General features: G+C 37.3%; 1 long non-coding RNA gene across 1 annotated transcript in view; it reads left to right on the forward strand.

The window, feature by feature from the left end:
* The window catches only part of LOC309666990, a 34,517-nt gene continuing 9,352 nt past the window's right edge, over nt 1-25,165 (forward strand). The window contains exon 1 of the long non-coding RNA XR_014267454.1: nt 1-25,159. This is a non-coding gene — a long non-coding RNA (uncharacterized lncRNA). The remainder of the gene's footprint in view (nt 25,160-25,165) is intronic.

Genomic DNA, 25,165 nt, shown 5'->3' on the forward strand with positions numbered 1-25,165 from the left:
ACAAAAACCTGACAGATCTATTTGGGTTTAAAAAGGTAATAATAACTCTTTCTAAACTGTTAAAAGTCCTGATTGCTAGAACTCTCATGCTGAATAAGTGCATGCATTTTCACAGATTTTCAGGTTTCTCTCCATAAAACTCCTTGAGAATTGAAAAATAGAACTTCTTCGTTGTAGTTCAGAATTAATTGTTCACACTAGGTTTGGAATAATTTGTGTGAATTTCTTCTAATTTTGGGCCAGTGTAGTTGTTGTTCATTTCCTAAAAATATCTCGCCATCACATAAAACACAAAAACAGGTTCAATCAGAAACTTGAAGTTTTAGAATAATCAGAATCTTCATTGATTCATCTCCCCAGAACTGAGAAAAACAGTTCAGTGTTTCCCGTCAGTGCAGCAAAGTGTGGATTTTGATTGGACAAAGAGGAAACAGTTCTGTTTCAAGATCTCATTACAAGCCACCTGCTGCCTTAATAATTATGGCATTATTAAAATGCTATTCCCCAAATTTGGTATTGCTTAGACATTGTGGACAGAAAGAAAGCTGATTGAAACTATTTAATTTGAAACTAAGGTAGCAATTTGTAGAAAAGGTGTCCTGAATGTGTTTGACAAATGCAATAGGAAAATACGGAAGGTGCATTTTATTTGGAAAAGAAATGAGTCTAAGTTATCCAGTCCAGGAGCCCAGGTGTTGGCGTCACCCACCAAATGGTCCTTTACTTCCCCTGCTCTATCCTTCCTTTGGACCAGAGATTTACCTTAATTTTTATTTTTGAGCTAAACCTACTAATGAATTTCTAGAAATGATTTTTCTTAGAAGAACTAAATTGGCAGTGTCCCAAGATAATCATTTCAATAACAAAGATGTGGAGTCCTGGAACGGAAATTAATTAGGAATTAAGTATGAGAATTGTGGGAGAACTTGTCCCAAATGAACAATTGCACTAAAACTTCAATGAAGCCAACATTTCTTCTGTATTAAAGTGGCAGACCAGATAAATAACCCAGAAGCGATAATCCATGGATTGCCATATCAAATAATACAATATCTATTAAGTGCATGGCACTGTTTTAAATGCCATGACTATACAGAGATTACTTTTTCCATCTATCTTGAAGTCTTACTGCCTTTCCAGGTGATGTCTGCAGGCACGTGAATGACTCAACACCAATAGCCTGGAATTTCTCTGACCTCCCTGACTCAACTAAGCTGATCTCCTCTGCCAGCCAGCCACACAGCCCTCTCATTTATACTGTTTGCTCACTTTGCTTCCTTTGCCTCTGCCCATCAACATGATGAAGTACTCCCAGAAAGATGAAAACAAACCAAGAAACCCATCGCCTCTGGCCCCCAGTCAACCTCCGTGAGCTTTTCTCCTCTTCTACTTCCCCATCACTTTATTCTTCAACTACAGTTTGGCTTCCATCCTCAACACCACCCTGGACCACTGTGACAGATTCCATTGTTGTCCTTCTAATTGACAACTCTAATGCACCTTTCTTAATCCTTAAGTTATAGGACCTCAATGAGGCATCTTAGCTCAGCCTTTTGCTTCTGAGACATCCCTCTGACTCACTCTCGGGTCATCCCATCTGACTCATCCCATCCATTCATTCGTGGACTACTTTAAGAATTCCTCTTCAGATTTTCTCATTTCAGAATTTTGTCTTTCATTCCTTGCTCTTCACCTGTCTCACATGCCTTAAATTATGGCTTCAATTTTTACCTTTATAAACAGATTAATGCTTAATCTCCCCCCAGCCACAATGCCACATCCTCAAATTATTTGGATAATAGCTTCCTCCACTACTGTATTGTAAACTTCACAAAAATAAACATGGTGTTAGTCTTAACCTCTCCTCTATATCCAGAGAGTGTGGCACAAAGTAGATGCTCAATAAACATTTTTATGTAAATGACAAGTGAATTAAAACTGATGCATGCTCTATATTTCTACTGCAAATGTCTTAATGTATCTTCTCTCATTTGGATCATTGCAAGAGTTTCTCTTTTTCCTTGATCTTCCACCCTTCACAGAGCCAACCAAGTGATCAATCTGAAGTTTTAATTCACCAGGTAAACCCTTCAAGGTTCCTGATTATTTGCAGGATTAAATCCTCTGTAACCATATGGTCCTCCAGGGCCTGGCCTCTGTCCCCATTTTTGGTCTTGTTTCCTGTCCCTGCCATCCTCAGACCTGAGGTTCTGAGGGTAGTCAGTGAAGTTGGGAGCAGGATGGACACCTGAAAGTAAATGGAATTTATTAAAATGAAATCTTCTTATGGGAGGCATCCTGGGTATGCTACAGGTGCTCAGGGAGCCTGGTCCATCAGGATTCGAGGAGAAAGTGATAACTCGGGATTGTTAGCAAGTGAGGAAGGGTTAGCCCAGTACATACATGGTACGATGGCACGGCAGGTGGAAGGGAATGAGCAAACCATGGCAATATAAGGCGGGATTCCTGCTATGCTCGGGGAAGCACCAGCAGGGTGGTACCGTCAGAGGGGAGCCTGTGCAACAGGACGGCAGGGACAGATGGGGCTGGAGGTATGGTGAGGCCAGCTCCTGGATGCCTAGTTTGCTTCACTGAGGTACTCAGACCATCCTTCTTCCTGTTATCTCATGGCGACCCTGCTCCCTCCCTGCCCTTTAGTGCCTTAGCATTCCACCTGCAGGACCACTGGGTGTTAACCCAACATGTCCTGTGGTCTGTATTCAGAGATAGCCAATCCAGCTGACAAATAGTCCCATGCTAAAGAATCCTGTGTTTGGGACAGCTCCATGTTCTCCCTTTTCACTAGGGAGGGTATTTTCCCTGTGGCTTTCTAAAAACAATGCTTTAATCCAGAAATCTGATTCTAGAAGCAGGAAATATGCTTCATGTGGCAAACCTGAGGACAGGTGGGGACTCAGTATATCCACCACAAGATATGGTGCAGAGAGCCGTGCAAAGGCCCTGTAGCTGCATCCACTGTTCTAGTGACAGTGGACACTTCAGAGTCAATTCTTGTACTACCTGCTGAAGGAAGAGGGTACACTCCGCACAGTCCAGGGTTGAGTGGAGAATAGGGAAGAAATATAAAGCTTAGGACATTCTCTTCCTTTTGGGAGATGTCAGGCACACTAATTGGATATTACGATTTAAGGGATAGCATTACTGATATGGATAATGAGGGCTACCACATTTGAGGGATAGTTAGAAGAAAATTAGAATGATACTTAATTTATTTTTTTTTAAATTCATGGTGAATCACTAAAAGCCTTTCTCCAGATGTTCCCAACCCCCCTTAACTAACCTCATTTCTTAAAATACCCTACGGTGCCCACTGCATCAGCTGCTCGGGCTCCTCCCCTCTCCCCAGTTCCCACCTAGATCATCCATGACTTTGTTCATTCCCTTCCTTCTGCGCGCAAAGCACTCTCTGTTCTCCACCAGGGAGATTTTGCTCTTCCTTCACGCCCACAGTCACTGGTCCTCTTCTGGGAAGGTCTCTGGTCACCTCCCCTCCAATGTGGCTAAACTAACCACTCTGGGCTCCAGAGTAGTATTTTACTATGGTTTTTCATCTCAGGAATGTAGCTGTTACAGGCATTACATGCTATTACCCTTTGTTGTCTACGTGACTCCTCCTTTTCTTATGCTTTTCATGTACTAAATGCCTAGGATAGCACCAGGCTTAATTAAAATTGTTTGATGAAATTAATCTACAGACTTTAGCAAAGAAAATAAAAAAAAATAATGAATGTGTTACACAATGAAAAAGATGAGAAGGGGTTACATTAGTTGGAACGTTTTCATCCAGAGAAGAGAAGGTTAACTAATTTACTAATAACTGTTTTCAGAACGTCAAGTGGAAAAATCATGATTGGTTTGGAATCTCTCACAAAACCAGCAGATTCTTCATGGAGAATGCCACTCTTAGAAACCCAAGATAATTTTATAGAAAATATGCTAATATATATCCTAAAATTTATTTTCAACCATCCACCAAAAGCACGAGAAAGCTCACAGTAGAAAAACAGCTTGTTAGGAATCTTATGGTATGAACACCAAAGGCAGGAAACAAAAACAATAAAACAAACAAGAAAGAGTTAACAGAATGTAAAAACCACATTTTAGGTCCTATCTTTCCTCCATTCTCCCAAACATTACAAGCCAAGGGCAAAATGTGAGTCTTTACTTGAAATTTTCAGTCATTTGTCACTGTTTTAAATATTAGCATTATTCGAAACACTGATGTATTTTGGGGGGCCATGAAAATGACTGTGTAAATGCAGAAAGACCATGCATATGATTAGCATAATAATGGGAAACAGGCACAAAGCTTCAGCTTGTCTTAACCTCTCTGACCTCCAGCGCTTTAGCTGGAGTTAGAGATGGCGCGGGGTTTTTAGACTTAGTATGCAAAGGTGGGTAGAGATGGCATCATTTCTTAAAATCATTGCCCTCAGAGAGTGACAAGTTGTAAATTTCTAAAATGTTTGAGATTTCTGTCCACCGGTTCTGATGTGTTGCCATGAGAGAGCCCAGCTCTAGTTAAGGATTTATCTCAGGCGCCGAAACCCCAGGCCGATGAAAGCCACGTGCACTGTGAAGGTGAAACACAGAGTCTCCAAAGCTAAAGAGCCATCCACATCAATCTGCAGCCCGCTAAGTGGCATCAGCGGTGGGAGAGCTATTTACACTCCCTTCTCGGCAGAGAATTATGGTGCTGTAACCGGGAGGAAAGCAAGGGGAATTGAATGGGCTACTCAGAAATATAATGCTCATTTATGGCTAAGGTACCCCCGTAACAGTAGGCCCCTAGCTCTCGTCTGCAGCAGACTTGAGGAATTTGCAATGAAATGCATGCACACACCAAACACAGCCCCCCTGGAGACCTTCTGTGACATACCTGTTCATGTTGAAGCATAGGATGGCATTTGCTTTGCTTACCCAATGGGACAAAGCCAAGGGACCTTCCTGAATTTTGTCCTCACCCCACAGATGCTGATGGAGAGGTCTCGGCCCACCACTGACAACTGGACTCTAATGAACAAAACAAGTGAATAAGGAGAGAATCAGGAGGAAAATAATTAGACAATATTTATCATGCAGTGGGTGAAACTACTGTATTTTGCCACAATGTAAATTATAGTTTTGCATTATCAAGATAATACTTTGTTTTTGTGGCAAGAAATCACACCATGATGTGCTGCATCTGTATTATTTTTTAAATTAGGCTTTTTAATTACAGGGATAAATTATGTATGTAAGAATCCCACTTTGAAAATATTACACAACACGTCATCTTCCAGCCCGTTAAATGTTGAAGTCTGTTCGTCTCTTATTTAAATGTTGCCTGGTAGTAAGCGTTTACTCTTTCCTAGTTGACCGGGGTGCCCTTCTGTGTACGCCCACAGACCCGCAGCCCTTTCATCCAGGGGCAACTCTATTCATTTATGGGAACAATAACACCTCTGAGTCCACCCTGGTTCTGACCCCAAATACCACCATTCTAACTGGCAAGGAGCTTGGTAGCACCCATGTAGCTTTATTTTGTATACCCTGGGAGAAAGCTGCTTTTCTCTCCCAGTTACACCTGCGTGAAGGTTTACAGATGTCCCAGAGCTCAAAAAAAATGAATTCAGTATGAAGTCAAGGTTATCAATATAAATGGCCCTTGTCATCTACTGTAACATTTGGGAGCCCCGTCATACCTGCTTCAAATCCTAGCCGGGTAAATAACCTCCCCTGCATCTCAGTTTCTTCATCTACATAAAAGGACAATAGTAATTCATATAAAGAATGGGGATTAAATAAACCCAAGTCTGTGAAGGACCAGTGAAGGGCCTGGTACATAACTAGTGCTCATTACATGAGAGTATATATTTGTATCATACTCATATTCATACTCTCTTTTCAAAGCAATGATTTGAGACTGTTCAATCAGAACCTTCTCTTTGGATTTCTTTGATTTCTAAATGGCCCATATCATCACTTGATGCTGTTGATCAACAAAGAATGAGATTAATATGGCCCCCTCTTTTGAGCCAAGCAAGAGAAAGAGGTAACTTGAGAAAAAGTGTAAACTTAGTGGCCAGTGAGGCAAGTTGAGCCATTCTGTCCTTCATTTATTATTTTCTGGAAAAGGATATGCCAATTCCATCTACATCTACCATCTAGTCACTGCTTATTGGTCTCTACAGCTGGGGTATCAATGTCCTGCGGTCAGCAAGGAATGGAACAAAGAAAAGCTATCCCCTGGAAGATGACTCAAGTGGAGAGTGTAAGCCTGAAAAGAAAGACTGTGGATCTTCCAACGCACTCTTGCCTGATTTCTCACCAGAAACTGTGGATTATGGTTGACCCTGCCCTTGAAACGTCTTTGTGAACTTTTCAAAATGCGTGGTCCAGCTTGAAGAATACTGAAGAACTGGACAAATGGAGATGGTAAAATGTAACTTCTACCCTTGCCAAATATTCTTCCAGTTAACCAAGGAATCTCATTTCTTTCTCAGTCATGTCTTTTCTAGTAAACATAATCTCCCCCAAATTCGTAAAGCTAAGAAGAATTGCATTGCTAGAAGTAGGGAGGAAAAGGACAAGTTAGTCTTGAGAAAAACATAAGCCAAGGAAAGCACACATGTGCAGAAATAAAGAGTTTCTTCAGGCCTGAGTATGTGTGTATGAGAGAAGAACTAGGTCCCAAGAATTGGCATTCAAACAAATAAAAATGTAACTACACAAAGAAGTGAATAGGAGGTAAAAGGCAGAATGCCCCAAAATTCTCATACTTGGCTTTGAAACAAGAAGAACAAAATCTGAAATAGTGATTTTGACTGAAGAATGAGAAGAGAGTGAGTATCTTTGTTTTGCTTCTCATGGTGGAAGTTCATTACTATGGAGGTAGATAGACTGTATCATCCTTAACAAGCAGATTGATTCTGCTACAAGAGCCAGAGTTAAAATGCAGCTCAGGTCCCTAGAGAAAAGGCTTGAAGTGTGGGGTCAGGCTTCATCACAGAATGACAAAAAGGAGAGGAAAATATGCTGAGTGAAGTGAGAAAACAGAGCTGATCAACTTATGCCTGAGGAGACTCCCCAATTCCAGAAGAGCCATCACGCTAAGAAGTTTGTAATTAAGCTAATTTACTGTTAAAGGCTCAAGGAGAAGGCATCAAACAAAATCTGTGTCAGTGCAAATAACCAGATAAAGACTCGAGTCAATAATCAGGGCGCAGTCCTGCAAACTTCTGTGGTTTGATATATTTCTATCTTTCTCCATCACACCTTTTCCAAAGGTCTACAGCTCATGGGTCAAATCCAGCCTGCCATGGTTTTGCTCTCCTTGAGAGTGAAGAAGAGTTTTTATATTTTTAAATGACTGGGAAAAAATCAAAACAAGAATAATATTTTGTGACTCATGAAAATTATATAAAATTCAAATTTCAGTGTCCATAAATCTAGTTTTACTGGAACACAGCCAGATCCATTTACTATTGTCTATGACTGAGTTTGCATGACAGCAGCAGAATGAAGTAGTTGTGACAGATACCATATGGCCCACAATGTCTAAAATATTTACTATCTGGTCCTTTCCAGAACGTTTGGCAAATCCTTACCTAGAAAAAAAACACAGGCGGTAGAATCAGGAGCATCAGATTCCATTTCCAACTCCCTCACCTACTATGCTGTTGTCTGATCTTAAGCAAATCAGCCTCTCTGAGTCTTGGTTTTCTAATCTGTAAACTGAACGTGATATGTACTGCTTCATAGGTTTGCTGGTTATTGAACCTGAGGCATGCAGCTCTGGCTCTGGTCCACAGTAGATTCTCAAGAAAGGCATTAAGCATTTCCTCCTATTGCCCTCTCCTCCTCCAGGTGAATTCCTTCTTCCTATTCTCAAAATTAAGCATTCCTTAAACTTCTGTCATAACACTCTGCCTATGATTGTTCCCTCAGGTTTCTTCTCATTTTTCTCACTTGTAACTCTTCATTGAGGCAGACAACTCCCATATCGATATTCTAGTTCCACTTCTGTAAGTTCTGAGCAGAATTTTCCCACTGCCCTCAGGATATCTCCACTTAGGTGTCTGCTATAGACTGAATGTTTGCACCCCTGCCCCAAAATTCATATGTTAAATCCTAACCCTCAATGTGGTGATACTTGGAGGTGGGACCTTTGGGAGGTGATTAGGTCATGAGGATGACGCTCTAATAAATAGGATTAGTGTCCTTATAAAAGAGACCCCAGAGAGCTCCCTCGCCCTTTCCATCATGTGAGGACAGGGCAAGAAGACCAGGAAGTGGGTTCTCACCAGACACCAAGTCAGCTGGCACCCTGATTTTGGACTTCTAGCCTCCAGAACTGTGAGAAATAAATCTGTGTTGTTTTTAAGCCCCTTAGTCTATGGTATCCAATTATGGCAGCTCCAGTGGACTAAGACAATGCCCTATGAACACCTCAACTTCATCTCCCACCAAAGCAAATAAATATCTCCTCCCCCTCTGAAACTAAGCAAACATAGAAAGCTAAGATCTTGCCCTACTGATGTCATTATTTATCTGTCATTAAATTCTTACAGTCATTCAGGTTCAAGAATCTTGAAGACACATTTCACTCCTCTCTCTGCCTTGTCCTATTGCACATCAACCCTCACCTTTCCAGCTTTACTCCTTTGGAATAACCAATATGCTCCTGACCAAGCTGGCTCCTCTAGACCACCACAGCATTCCTAGATTAAGCTGGCTAAAGCACAGCTGTGATCACGTCATTCTCTGCTTGCAGGACATTAGTTCCTGTCCGAAACATCCATAATACATTTGGTCCACACCAAAATGTCCTTGGTATTTGGTCATATTTGTTCCTATCCAAAATGTCCATGGAGACATTTGGTCCATGCCAAAAATTCTTTGATATTTAGTCCTTGATACTAAGTGTACCAAGTATGTTCATGGACACTTTGGACAAGACCAAATATCAAGAACTTTTGGCATGGACCAAATGTCTTATGGATATTTTGGACAGCATCAAATGTCTGCTAACCCAATTTCCTACTTGAAAACTTCCTAGAACTCTCTATTGTATCTCAAATTAAGTACAATTTACTTAGCCAGAAATGAAACACTCCCAACAGCTATACCCAACCTACTTTTTCAAACTCATCTCCTACTACTCTCCTTAATATGGACCATACTCCAGTCACATTTGATTATTCACTTTTCTAGAAAGTGTCTTTCCCTTCCCCTCAATGTCTTTTCCTCACCCATCCACCTCTTATGATCTTTACTCCAACATGGTTTAAATCTATCTGTACTTTAAAATTTTGATTAAATGCCACCACTTCAGTGAAATTTCCCTGATTATTTGGAGCCACAAGTATATCTTTCCCTCCTCTGAAGTTCCATCATAATTGATTGAATCCTCTCATGGCATTTATTATCTTCTTTCTTGGGATTTAACCCTGTGTCTGCATGTTTTATGTATAGATGAGGGCAATATATTACAGTAAGTCAGAGTGACTTCAATCTCATTCCTGCCACTCCACAGTAGTAAGACCCTAGGCAAATTATTTAACATCTCTCACCTCAGTTTCCCTACCTGTGAAATGGGGGTAGTCACGCCTAGCACATAGGACATTGAGGGGATTAAATAAGGTAATACATATTAGGCACTTGGCACACAATCTGCTCGGTGGCTATTTTTATAGTCTACCTTTTTAATTCTATTTTTATTCCATCTTTCTTAAAAGGTAATGTGTCTTTACTTCACTGACTGGAGATTCAAGCAACTGAGGGCAGGCCTATGTTTTATTCATGGTGAAATCTTCCCTGAAAATGGCCTTAAAGTAGATACTCAAAAAACTCAAAAAATTTGTTCTAAGGAACTGATGTAACAGTAAGATTATAATCAAATACAAAATGGTGTTTACATGAACTCTGAAGTATAAGTTGAAAATAAAATTGAATAGCTGTGGATATGGAACATTGAAAATCACTCAGGAGTACTGTGTGACTAAAGGTAAGGTATTAATTCTTTCTGATTTCATGAGCTCCCTAATTAATAAAGGAAGATACTAGACAGTAAATTAATGAAATACAATATGACCTTGGCAAAAAATTGATTAAATTGATCAAAACTGTTCTTCCTTGGTAGGATGCAAGTAGATGGTTGAGTTTCAAATGATCGTGTGGCACTTTAAAGATCAATGTGTTTCTCAGGTCCAATGGGGATCTTGACGGATACCGCCAGGTGCAAAGAATCATATTCCTCAGCCTAAAGGGGTTCCTCGTACAATGCTGGGGTCACAGCTGGCATGTTTTCTTGGGCTTACTCTCCTCCTTGCCAGAAGACAGTGAGACTGATTGGAGAACTTGACACAGACTTATTAAGAAACATTGTTTTTTAATTAAAAAGACAGAGAGGGCTTCCCTGGTGGCGCAGTGGTTGAGAATCTGCCTGCCAATGCAGGGGACACGGGTTCGAGCCCTGGTCTGGGAGGATCCCACATGCCGCGGAGCAACTGGGCCCGTGAGCCACAACTACTGAGCCTGCGCGTCTGGAGCCTGTGCTCCGCAACAAGAGAGGCCGCGATAGTGAGAGGCCCGCGCACCGCGATGAAGAGTGGCCCCCGCTTGCCGCAACTGGAGAAAGCCCTCGCACAGAAATGAAGACCCAACACAGCCAAAAATAAATAAATAAATAAATAAAAATTAAAAAAAAAAGACAGAGAATTATTTATTTACTCAGGATTACATAAGAGCCTCACACCCAACATTAGCCTGAGGGGTTGTCTAAATACTGACGCATTGGGTACTCAAAGAGCAAAACATATAATCCAGAGTCCTGAATATACATTCAGTTGTGTGACTGTACCTTTCTCATGGTTGACCTTGTAAATTAAAATTTCACACATCCAAGTTTCACACATCCTGATATTTATGTTTACATTGAATATTCCTTTGTCCAAGTTTTTAACTCATCGCCTGCTAATATCCTGCCATTAGCTTACTGTTGATCAGGAAACACAAGGAGCCTGAAGAGGATACATTAGCACCCGTTAGAAAATCTGAAATGGACGGGAACTCCCAAGGGAATCTGGAATTGCTTAAACTTTTAAGATCTTAGCCTTAAGTGCTCTTTTAATGTTTAACCGGGAAAAGTTAATGTCTCTCAGTTTAGGAAAGAAGCAATGCTGTGTTTTGGACATAATAAGAGCAGGAGTCAGGACAGCTGGGTGAACAGTCCACTCTGAGACTGCAAGGAAGGTCCTGTTATGTCCCTTGGAGACTGCTTAGATTGTGTGGGAGAAAATGTCATTGTTTTCAGGAGGATTTATTTTTTAAAAATTTTTATTGAAATACAGTTGTTTTACAATGTTGTGTTAGTTTCAGGTGTACAGCAAAGTGATTCAGTTAAATATATATAACTATCCTTTTTTAGATTCTTTTCCATTATAGGTTATTACAAGATATTGAGTAGAGTTCCCTGTGCTATACAGTACGTCCTTGTTTAACTATTTTATAGATAGTAGTGTGTATACGTTAATCCCAAACTCCTAATTTATCTCTTCCCCTCACTTTCCCCTTTGGTAACCGTAAGTTTGGTTTCTATGTCTGTGAGTCTGTTTCTGTTTTGTAAGTAAGTTCATTTCTATCATTTTTTAAGATTCCACATACAAGCAATATCATATGATATTCGTTTTTCTCTTTCTGGCTTACCTCACTTAGTATGATAATTTCTAGGTCCATCCACGTTGCTGCAAATGGCATTTTTTCCATTTTCTTTTATGGCTGAGTAATATTCCTTTGTGTATATATGTACCACATTTTCTTTATCCATTCATCTTTCGATGGACACTTAGGTTGCCTCCATGTCTTGGCTATTGTAAATAATGCTGCTATGAACATTGGTTTGCATGTATCTTTTCGAATTACAGTTTTCTCCAGATATACGCCCACGAGTGGGATCACTGGATCATACGGTAACTCTATTTTTAGTTTTTAAAGGAACTTCCATATGGTTCTCCATAGTGGCTGCACCAGTTTACATTCCCACCAACCATGTAGGAGGGTGTCAGGAGGATTTAAAAGCCAAAGGGCACCTGATTAAAAAAAACAACACAAGAATCACTGATTTTTTATATTTTCTAGGAAGTTTCAGTGGTTCATTGTCCCAAGAAGTATGCCAAAAGGCTAAGAAATGTACTATAACAATGAAAAGTGAGGTTATTAAGCACTCACTAAGCCTGGCTCCAGGCTAAGTATTTTATATATAATGATCATTTAATCTGCATCGCCTATAATGTAGCTCCATTTTACAGGTGATGCAACAGAGGCTCAGAGGAATTATTTGCCTAAGGTTGCAGAGCTTCTAAATGGCAAAGCATAGATTCACATCTAGATGTAATGGTCATACAATATCACCTTTCTTGTAAGTGAAAACATAACATTTAGTAAACACAAGTTTATATTTGATTGTGAAATAGAAAGGAAACACTCTTTTCTAATTACCAAAGCTGTCCATGACCTAAGATTTTATAGGATGAAAGGTGACTGTGATAAAAGAGAAAATTGTTCATACCTGAAGCTGTATTTTCCGGAGAAATAAAATACCAAAAGTAGGGAATTGTTAACCAATTTTAAGCACAAAACAAATTTTGGAGATTCAGCTTGTTTTTTGTATAACAGGAGATATGATAATTTATTCAGTTTATAGAAACATAAAATAACAATACTCTTAAAATCACTCTCAACCCAAAGGAGAAAAGAGAAGGCAAGTGAAAGAGTAGTTTAAGTTGGATTTAACCCCAGTATCGTGGTGCTTAACAAACTCTGAAAGTCATCATGTACCGACTTTCATCTTAATCATGCATCCTTGTGTCTAAAAATACTTGAGGATGATTCTTAGGACTGTTAAAGATGTCTCTTGAAAGAATACTAAGGATGCTTATTAAGAATTCACATGTCTTAATCAATGCTTACTCCATTAATAAATGAGACTCCTGTTTATCAGAAATGGCCTTATGAGGATATAGATTCTACCCTTTTTCTTGTTAGAATCTCTGAAAATATGAACACTTTCTTCTCCAGTATGTAAAAAGCAGACAAGCAAACGTTTTAAAAGCAGCTAAAGTGATCTCCCTTTCCACATTCTATGCAGATAACAATACCGTCATAATTAAAGTACTATTATTACTATTTAATTGTCTGTTTCATTGTTTAATGAATAGGAACTAGTTAATTATGGTGATGGGGAAAGACAAAGGACGGTTTTCTAGTGGGGGGATGCACAGCTCTAGTTTTTACAATGTGGGCTGCAAATTGCTTTATTTATACTTCTGAACATCAGAACCTACATTCACACATCCTTGTCAAAATTATGAATATCTTTCAAGATGATTCGAAAATGTGTTTAACAATTTTTTCAAATTTTGCATATTTAAATGACAATCACATTTATCTCTTGGTAAATTAAAGTGGTTATTCTGGATTCATTCATCAAACAATGCTGAGAGTCAAAGGGCCACAACATCTTTTTAACCACTCCTAGTAAGGACAGCTTTTAGGTACATGAGGTCAAGGACTCAAAAAATACACTGAAAGAACAAAGCAGATCTAGTACTGATAAAACTCACCTTGGCCGGCTGTCTACACTGGGGCTTAAACCTCACTGTTGCTTTGTAGCCCCTGAATAAGATCTGGATCTTGATGCAAAATTTGCCTTGTTGACTCCACCCCAAACACTACAGTTATACTCATGGAATTGCACATTCCAGGTTGAATGACACCTCACATTTTTATAGTGCTTAGCAGTTTTCAAAAGCACTTTCATACCTATCATTTTATTTGATTGTTACAGCCTGTGAAGCAGGCAGTCCAGATATTATATACATCTGACAAATTAGGAAACAGAGTCAATGAGATTGAGTGACCTGCCTTGATCTTGTGGCTAATAAGTGGTAGAGATGCCTCTCCAGCACCTCTAGAAAGATGGATAATTACATAAAGGAGTTGTCAGCATGACTTTGTTGACATTAACATTTTGCCAAAGCAACAAAGCCAAGAAAGAGAGGTCCCTGATCTGATGGAGTGCCTACTTCAGGAGCCTAATCTTCATGCAAAGAGGTGTTGAAAATTCTCTGTGTAGTGAAAGACAAAATTTTGCTGAAATTTGCAAACATATCTCAATGCAAAATTGCTCTCTGATGGAAGCACAATCCCAAATAAATGGACCTAAACTGAATTTGTTATCTAACTTAATGTTCAGTTACACAAGGCCACTTCTGAGTAGGAGATGGGGAGACTAGGTGACATTTCTGAAAGACACTGTGGAAAAAAGTATTAATTTTATTATTCCGGGGAGAAGTAAATCCTGTAGGATAAATAAAATTATGTTTCTCAACTTTTGTTTCCCTCAGTGACACATTAGAAATGTCACCCATAAATATATGTACCCAAGCCTGTCACCCTCCATACTCTGTCTCTTAAGGCTGCCACCACTGCCAGCTCACGCCTTGTACTGTTCCTACACCCAGGCTGAAAGTAACACAAGTCATTCTCACCAGGTGTGTCTGAACATCCGCCATGAGCAAAGGCCAAAAATGGATGAAGAGAGTTTGGAACAAGCCCAGCATTATAATAGGCACATAAAGCTGGATGTTATTTAATGAAAGAATCTTGCACATTGTCAATGTCACGAATATGAATTTCTTCATTTAGCAACAACCTCACAAAGAAAATATGTGACATTTTTTGTCCCTATATTGATCTCCACAGGGTTTTCATCTGGCATTTTCTTTGGACCCATATGTTCTTGTGCTTAATATTGATTTTAATATGTTTCTTTACTGCTAAAAAAGTTTGAGATTGTGTTTTTCTGTGTAATAGTAGGAAACCAGAGGTTTCATATTGATTGTGCCCCACTCCTGCCAAATACTATCTGTAGAAAGTATATTTCTATCAATTTTTGCTCCCTCTCCACTGACCCTATCCTATTAAACAGTAAGAATTCAGAGATGGTGTTTCCAGAAATCCCTCAAGTCCGAGAAGAGGTAAAAACTAGGTCGTATGGATTTTTTTTTAGAGATTTGAGTATTAAAATATGATTTTGATGACTTACTGTACAATCGTGACAACATGAAAATCAATTTTAATGGCATTATTATAACTTTTCTTACATTGTACAGTTTGTTGTATCCTACAAACAACTTAGGCAAATAAAATGAGTTAACATAGTGGAGATATATTAGTCTTAGGGAGATGGTGGGCATTATTTGATTTTTTTGTTTAATGACACTATTATGTGTCTAAAATATATGTTCCCTAAAAATTGATGTTTCTAATTATAACCATACCTTTAACACAGTCATATTACCCATTACCAGATGCATTCATATCTACTGCCCAAAGCACTGGAATATTGACTCTGTCAGCTCAAGATTTAGAAGCAGAGATAAGAGTTATCTGTTTCCAATTATTGTAACTGCTGCATCTTTATTTCCTTTCCTTGACTATTGTAAAAGTTTTAGTAACCAACTTGGTGATAAGTGGTCTTCCATAAGCAACAGCTCATATGAATACTCTGCAAACCAAAGAAACAAGTAAACTCAGACAACAGATGAATATTGAGATGTGAAATAAGCTTTCGGGAGATGCAAAGTCTTAGCAAAAGGTAAGGAACACAGGCAGCATCAGGGGCCAGCAACAACAGGACTCCATATGGACAAGACCCAACCTAAGGTAAATGAGGGGTAGCAGGCCATCTAGGTATTGAGTCAGAGCCAGAGGCATGAGAAGAAAAGAAAGAAAGAAAATACTTCAGTTGCTCAAATTAGGATGCAAAGCCACACAGTTAAAGAGACTGAGATAGAGGGTGTTCTTGATGCTATGCCGGCGGAACACTGCTTCGAACTCCATGTATGCTGACATTGAAGTTCAGGATTGATCCTTGGGTTTGCCAAAGTGTAACACATGCAGTTGGGAGTGAGGTGATCCTAAAGGCTGCAGGAATAGAAAGGCAGACAAGTCGTTAGCATAGCAGATGGGTACCTGGTATTATGAAGGCTCTTCTTCCTCTTTTCCTTTAACGATTTAGTGTTAGAAGAAAAGCACTGGTTCACCTGTCTGATCCCAAGGAACAAAGTCAAGACTAATGAAAGCCAGACATTTGGAATAAAAGACATTTAGTCTGCTTTTAGGTTAAATTTCATGGATATTTATGAGTGAGATAATTGCTGCCCCAAAGACCTTGTTGTTCTAAAAGGGTTGAAATTGAAAACAGAGTAGACGAGGGTTAGAAAAATAGGAATTGGGAAAGGGAAGAAGCAGAGGCAGCCTCCAGGAAGAAAGATCAAGTTAGCAAGCCAAACATGAGAACAATGTAGTGTAAGGCACACTCACAGCATGATCCAAAGTTTGGCAGAGACAAACCACCACTCAGTTAGCAAATTTTCTCTAAATACTTACTTTATCCAGTATATTGTAAAGATGATGAAGGATATACAACTGTAAAGACATTGTCCCTGACTATAGAACCTTACAGTTTAGTTGTAAAGAAAGAATATGTGTATTCAATCCAATAGAGCTGGAGGAAGGGCATCATAGTGGTAAGAGCAATAAGTAATATTGGCATTGGAAGAGGAGAGAGTGTCCCACAGTCTGAGATGATGAAGGAGATTTCCCACGTATGTATAAGGAAGGTGGCCCTAAATATCTTGCAAGATGCTTTTCTACAATATCCTGATGTGATATTATCTTAGGGTACAGATTAATGTTGGGAGTGGAAAGAAAGAAAAATAAAAGAAGATAATGATGGAAGATTTTGGAATAAAATTATAACTGTTGCAGTGAAAAAAGAATATTTTAAATCCCAATGCTTTCTGTAAACTATTTGGATAAAGCATAACTAGGGTTTTGATAAACACCCAGCAGTCCCCTCCCCCAAATCTCTTCATCTCCAAGCTGGTCCACTGCTCCAGAAGGTATTAACCAACTTGAACTGGTTAATGAGATAAAAACCTGGAGCTTAAAAGTAGCTTAAGATGCCCAGGGCTTATGATGGCCCAGACACCTTGCAAAAACAAACACAAAACCTGTTGGAAGGAATGCCCCCTCCATCCAAGCCTCAAATAATTCCCACGAATACAGTTCTAATGAAAACAGAATATTATTTTAAAAATTGCAACACACATGAAAGACAAAGGCACATAACCAAGAGTCAGGAGAAACAACTCAACAGCAGATTAAAACCCGAAGAGACATCAGATATTGGAATTATCAGACATGAAACATAAAACACATATATAATGTGTTTTAATAAATATAAGACAGAATTTAAAATGTGACAAAAGAAGGAACTATAAACTTAACTAGTGAGATCTGAAAAATAACCAAATAACATTTTTAGAAATAAAATATAAATAAAAATAATATAATAAAGTAGAAATATAAATGAAAATACAACATTAAAATAACATAATAAAAAGTATAATTTATGTACACTTTTCAATTTTATAGATATAAAAATTGAAATTAAAACATCCACTAATTTTTAAACGATTCTAGATCCTGCTGAAAAGATAAATAGTGAGCTGGAAGATAGATCTGAAGGAATTATTCAACATATTGCAGCATAGACAATCCTGATGGAAAATAGGAAAGAAAGAATAAGAGTCATAAAGAATGAGGGAGTCTAAAATGTATACTCATATTTAGAGAAAAAGGACAGAGAGATAAAGAAAGGCAATATTCAAAGAAAAATAGCTGAGAATTTTCTATAATTGATAAAAGACTAAAATGTATTATTCATTAAGCTCAATAAATATCAAGCAGGATAAATAAAAATAAATCTAGCTATACTAAAATAAAGTGGAAGAAGACAAAAGGCAAAAAGGAGTTCTGAAGAGTAGTCAGAAAGATTAGATTGCGTATAAAAAAATGACAAAAGTCCTGTTTCTAAATAGAAACAATGGAAACCATAAGGCAACAGAATAATACCATCAGAGTATAACAGAAAAATGACTGTCAACTTAGATTGCAAAACTTCCCTTAAAGATCAAGGTTGAAATAAAAACAAGTTTAGACAACAAAGTAAAAGCATTCTCTATAGAAACTTCTAAAGGAAGTAGGAAAAAGATTCCAGAAGGAAGGTGTGATATACAAAAGAATCTACAAGTTCTCATTAGAACTTGGTGAAGTACATCATTATCTCCATTTTGCAGATGAGGAAACTGGGACACAAAAAATGTTCAATGAAAGTTCAATTTATTGAAGAAATATAATAATTTTGGACTCGCAGAAACCTAATAGAAGAGTTTAAAATTACAGTAAGCAAAAATTAACAAAATTAGGAGAAATTGAAAAGGTCACCATTATTGTGAGATTTTAATATACCTCTCTCATTGTTATTACACTGAAACAAATAAAAAAGATTTGAATGATATAAAAGCCAAACTTGATATAAAGGATACAAGTCAAATATCATATTTAAACAAGTTAAGAATAGACATTCTTTTCAAGTATACTTTAGCCACTTATATAAATTAATCATAGATCAAATTTCCACAAATTTCAAAGAAGTGATATTTTTCAAATTATATTTTCTGTCCACATTACAATTAGTTTTTTTTTTTAAACATCTTTATTAGAGTATAATTGCTTTACAATGGTGTGTTAGTTTCTGCTTTATAACAAAGTGAATCAGTTATACATATACGTATGTTCCCATATCTCTTCCCTCTTGCATCTCCCTCCCTCCCACCCTCCCTGTCCCACCCCTCTAGGTGGTCACAAAGCACAGAGCTGATCTCCCTGTGCTATGCGGTTGCTTCCCACTAGCTATCTATTTTATGTTTGGTAGTGTATATATGTCCATGCCACTCTCTCACTTTGTCACATCTTACCCTTCCCCCTCCGCATATCCTCAAGTCCATTCTCTAGTAGGTCTGTGTCTTTATTCCCATCTTGCCACTAGGTTCTTCATGACCTTTTTTTTTTCCCCCTTAGATTCCATATATATGTGTTAGCATACTGTATTTGTTTTTCTCTTTCTGACTTACTTCACTCTGTATGACAGACTCTAACTCCATCCACCTCACTACAAATAACTCCATTTCGTTTCTTGTTATGGCTGAGTAATATTCCATTGTATTACAATTAGTTTTGAAATGAATGACAAAACAGATAACTAAAAACAAGTGTTTGAAAACGATGTATATATATTCTAATGGACATTTTAAGACACTGATAGCTAAATTATAATGAAAATGCTACATAGCATGCATAGCAAAACTTGTGGGATGCATAGGTCCATCAAACGACATGTATCAGAATTTCTTACCAGTTTTATTCATGATTGACAAATTCTAGAAAAAAAACAAATGCCCACTAACATTAGAATGTTAAACTAGAATGTTAAATGAAGTATGATACATTAGTACCAGTAAAAAATGGTGAATCTCTGATACTACAGCAAGGATAAAAATCAGGAGCATTGTTTGGGGCCAAAGAAGCCAAACACAAAAGAGAACACATTGTATCATTCCATAAGACAGTGAAGAAAGAGCGAAACTAATCCATGGGGGATAGATGTTAATATAAGTGGTTATCTCAGGGTGGGACGTTATTGACTGGGTTGAGATATGAGGGGACTTCTGAGTACTTGAAATGTTTCATACCTTGATCTTGGTGTAGTCACAGCTATATAAACATATAACTTCTTCTAAATGTATGGTTAAGATCAGTGCATTTTATTCATTTCACTATATGTGTTTTTGTTCTCAATAAAAAGAAAAAAAAAAAACTTGTTGGCTGTAACTAATGGAGGTCTTAGAGGAATGTATAAATCCTCAGAAACATTACATTTAGAAAAGACAAAAGCTAAAATTTAATGAGCTAAGCATACTACATAAGAGGATGGAAAAAAGCGGGGAACAAAAGGCAAAGTAGAAAGAAGAGCTTTTAAAAAATCAAAGCAAAAATTAATGAACCAGAAAAAGAATACATAGCAAGAAAATCAAGTTAAAAAAAAAAGATGGTTCTTTTAAAAGACTGATGAAATTAACAAAGCTCTGGAAAGTTTGAACAAGTAAAAAAAAGATGGGACAAGTAAGTACTAGAAATAAAGAATGGGATATAACTACAAATAGAGCAGATATATAAAAGATAATAATAGTAATGACAAGTAGCTAACATTTATTGAATATCTGTTATGTATTAGGCTTGCTCTAAGTGCTGTGCATATTTATTACTTCATTTAATCCTTGTGGCAATTCCTCGAAGTGGGTATTTTATTACAGCCATCTTTTGAAAGTAGATTTATGCCAATAAATTTTAAAACCAAGACAAAATTAGTAAATCCCTAGAAAAAGATAATTTAGCAACACTGTCTCAAGAGGAAATGAAAAAAAAATCTTAAAATATTATATAACAAGTAAGTTGAATAATTAGTTAAAATTCATCTATCAATCATATAATCAAAGAAGCAAGTCATTCCAGTTTTCAATAAACTCTTCTATATAATAAACAAAAATAGAAACTCCCCAATATTTTGTATTAAATAGCAAAATAAAACAATATGAGAAAGAAAAACTAAAAGCTAAATTAATTCATAAATAGAACTGCAAAGATTCTAAACAAAATATAAGCAAAACAAATCTACCAATGTATAAAAAGGTAATTCAGCATACCCAAACTGAATTTATACTAGGAATGAAGGTTTGATTTACTATGAGCATATCGATTGATTAGTGTAATCCACCACATTAATAGATTAAAGGTGAAAAAACATAGCATTTAAATAAGTGCAGGAAAAAACATATCACTTATACCACTAATCCTACTAAAACCCATGAAAGATAGATATTATCCTCATATTTTGTCAATAAGTAAATCAATAATAAGTAATAATAAAAACAGCCAACTTTATCAAGTGCTTGTTTTACACTAAGTAATTTGCAACTATTATTTTATCTCTAATAACGATCCTAAAAGCTATGCACTATTATCTGTATTTTATAACCCTGTTATTTTTGCACTCAATTTTCACCAGCTTGAGTTTGAAACAATATTGTTCTTGTACTTTCCCTGCCCAGTTAGAATCACTTAATTAAAATAGTTTGCTTCAGTTATATCTAATACAGAGCGATGAACACCAAGATTTTTTCATTAACCATGGGTCTAATTTAAAACTGTTTCTAATTATGAAGAAAGGCTGAACATGTATATTTGTCGTATGTGTGTATACTGTCTTATATTTAAAAGATGGAGGTTTTTTGCTATTCTTTTTCTCTTTTAAGTATTTCTGCATAGCAGGTTATTGATTTCCTTTTATAAAAAAAAAGGAGACACTTTGAATTTTGCAAAAACATAAGTATGAATTTCATCTCCCTACACTTGTATCCTATTATAATCTTTCAGTCCATAAAGTGAATGCTTTCAAATGCAGAATATAGAAGTATTTTACATAGATTATTCCTTCAACAATGATATCTTAATATGAATTACAAAAGATAAGAAATAAAACTAATATCCATAACATTTAGAGAATATAAGACCTTGAGGAATTTATCAATGTTTGAAATAAAAGATTTTATTTTAAAACTACACTATAAGGATGTTTCATATCCATAAAAAGTAATGTGAACCAAGAAACAATGACCACACTGTATTTTTAGAAATAAAACTTAAATAGGTATTTCCATATTTGATCATGTTCCCAGGTTACAGAGAAACCTTGGCATTTAAAAAATTTCTTTCAAGTGTTCTAGAGCTCACATTTTTTTTTTAATAAAAGCAAACCTGAAACCTTTCTGAAATTGTTTCCTTTGTGTGTACATGTGTGTGTGCATGCACATATATTTTCCAAAGTGGTGACTAATCTTAATGCATCTACTCTGCCTTCTGTGTCTGGTGAATGCTTTTATGCTTTTCTTGCTCCTGGGATGTTACCAAGCTTTCAAAATCTTAGGTGATGTGAAGAATTAAAAAAAAAAAAAGTTATATATATATCCTTTCATGGCTGCCCTCGTAATGTGCAAAACAGAACATCACTTAGGATTTAAGGGCCCATAAAATAGAAAGCTTGCTTAACCCCTTGACTGCTCGGTGCACATAAGTTGCTGTACCCTGTGAGACTAGAATTTTATGAGTGTTCAAGGCTGAGGTGTTTCAAGCTTCAGTAGCATATATTCGTTCTGTTATGGTAACCCAGGTCAAAAGCAGCAGCAGATTTTCTTCCCTCTATTTTCTTTGTCTTTGAAACTGTTCATGGAAATTCCAATTTTGAAAATCAGAATGCCTGCAAACGTAATAATCCACTAAATCGGTCACAAGAAATAGAAAGTATACATTTTGTTTCATGGATCAAAATAAGAGTGAATTCATTTCCAAAGAAGTCAGAAGTATCAGAAATAGTGGCATATTTTTTTCTTAAAAATGGCATGAACAGAGTGTAACGTTTGGAACTTAAAAAGGAACAGAAATCAATCCTATTGTGTGCTTAGTACTGTACAGTTCTAGCAAGGCAGCATTGACTAGAATAGGACCCAGATATGGATACGGCAGGAATGTAAGCACATTCAGACAGTGTGAGCTATTCTAAGAGAGAAGGAGAAGCTGAAATTGGCTGACTGTGGAGATGGGAATCGTGAGGGGGGCTGAAGCTGGGAATGAGAGCCGCTCCCGTAGCTGGGGCTCCCGAACTGCCCCTTGGAATGCATTGGCTTCCTCTCCGAAGATACAATTTGATTATACAAAAGCCTATATGACCTGAATTTGTTTTGTTATTTTAAAATATAGTTATTTCCATTTAAAAAAATCATTGTTCTGCACAAACCCATAGTGCTAAGTGGGGTGTGTGTGTGTGTGTGTGTGTGTGTGTGTGTGTGTGTGTGTGTGTGATGACTAAGAAACAGTGATTACCCCCAAGAAATCTGAGCATTCTGATAAGAGGGGTATGAAATCTATGGAAGCAGTTATAATACAAGACAAAACACAGACATAAAATGTAACAATAGTTGCATTTGGTCAATGCTCATTTATGGTGTATGAAACACTCCAACTTGTATCATTTTATTTGTGCTTCACAACAATCTTGGATAGTAGATGTAACATCAGGGAGAACTGAAGTTCAGAGAGGTTGAGTGACTTTTACGAGATCACACAGTTTGTAAGCTGCAGAGCTGGAACTAAATACCATTCCTCTTATTTCAACTCCAATTTTCATTTAATTACACCAAGTGGCCGACATGTACTTATTACCTATTTGACACTTCACTTTCCTTACAACAAAGGCATGCCAGGCTGTGGAATGGGGGCAGGGGGAGGAGAGAGAGAGAGAGAAAAGGCAGGGAGGGGATAAAAGAGAAGGGCATGGGGGTGAGAAAGATGAATAAAGAAACCTGCACATAGGACAGGAAATGAGTTTCTCCCCATTATCCCCACCCACCAAATTTCCTAGGGCACCTCCAATTCTAAAAGATTTCTTACTCCTTTTAATTTCATGCATATTTCATCCTTGAAAAATTCTCCCCTGCCTAAGATTTCAAAATTTCTAGATGAAGCACTCTTTGTCTAAAGTTGTTGTTTGTCTTGGACTACCTGAGGGCTGGAGGAGTCTTCCATCTTGTGTAACTCTGTTCCACACTGCATGCATTTTATCCCCTAGAGTCATGTCTTGCCCTGGAATTCAGTTGCTGAAGGAGGCATATAAACTCTTGCAGACTTTCAAGAGTCCATATCCCTATTTTGAAATTAGAAAGCCTCATATTCTAAATTCTAGTATTTTCAAAACAGAAAAAGTTATGGTAGTCACGGCTTGTTTATAAGTTCAGAAGCTTTGATCACATAAAGAAATTGATGGTTATGAGAAATGAGTAATTTACTTTTATAAGCCTTTTATTTAATAAACCCATGACAAAATTAGAAACTGTGCAATATTAATGCTTGCAACTTTTAAAGATAATAATAAATAAAACACTGAAACCTCACTTTAATTCTTAAATCATTTAATGAAGACAACACACATGCCCCAGTTTTATTAAATAGATAACAACGTGCTGCGAAAATTGGAATCCATATTATAGAAAGTGAATTAAATTCTGAGTGATGAATTCTCTTTATGGAAAGTCTTTGACTTTAGCAGATCACATGGCTCATGGAAGAGGTTGTTTCAGAAGAAGGATTTTGGATTAGGAATGTTCTGCCCTGACCTCAAGTTTAAGAGTCATCTTTATGAATGATGTGTCACTGTTTGGAAGGTCTTTACAGCTTCTTTATCTTGGGAAAATTCTTTGGTTCCTGGATTACCTTTTAATAAGAAGTAGCTAACTTCTGATTGGAATCAATATCTCAACCAGAGAGCTCAACAAGAGTTTAATTAGCCTTCAAGGTTCCACTTCATGATTTTGTAGAACAGGTCTCTGGAAGTCAAGTCAGTGGCTATCAGTTTACTGCTGGGTCAGCATTTTGTGACTTCCAGATCACATTTATCAACGACATTTCGTGTGTCACACAGCAGTCACTACTCTTGAGAAGGCAACACTGTTGGAATAGCTGCGCAGGACCGTGGTGGAAAGGCACATTCACACAGGAAAAAAGGATATGAAACTAGAAGCCTCCTACAATGGCGCCCACTTGAAGATTGTGTTGCTTTGGCTAAGCCTTTCTGTTGCAAATAGTTAGTCAGGGCACATGCTCTGAACTTGACAGCTGAGCTAGAACACAGGGAAACAAAGCCTTCATTTGTCCTCTTGAGCAGAAGAGCAGGAGAATTCTCCCCCTTATATTTTCATGTTGTTTTGTTCATCTAGTATGCACACCAAGCCACCACTGAAACACAATGGAACATTGTTCCACTGGATTGAAAACTGAACTTAAATTTATTTGAAATGGTAATTTGTTGTCCCTCATGTCCAAGATACGGGAAGCTTTACAACTAAATTTGCATTTTTCAATTTTTTCAGGAAATATGTCTGGACCCAATACAAAATCTAGAGCAAGTCTGAACAATGATGTTACTAGACCAAGAATAGGTGTGTCCCTAAATAAGCAAATAAATTACTTAGAGCAAATCAATCAATATTAAGAAAAAAACCAAAAAGGATGATTTAGAAATAAGTTCCCTAACATGATTGTATAAACTGACCTGAAATTAAAACCCTATAAAATTGTTGTGGTC

This window comes from Balaenoptera physalus (genome assembly GCF_965194825.1).
Source record: "Balaenoptera physalus genome assembly, chromosome: 9".
NCBI lineage: Eukaryota > Metazoa > Chordata > Mammalia > Artiodactyla > Balaenopteridae > Balaenoptera > Balaenoptera physalus.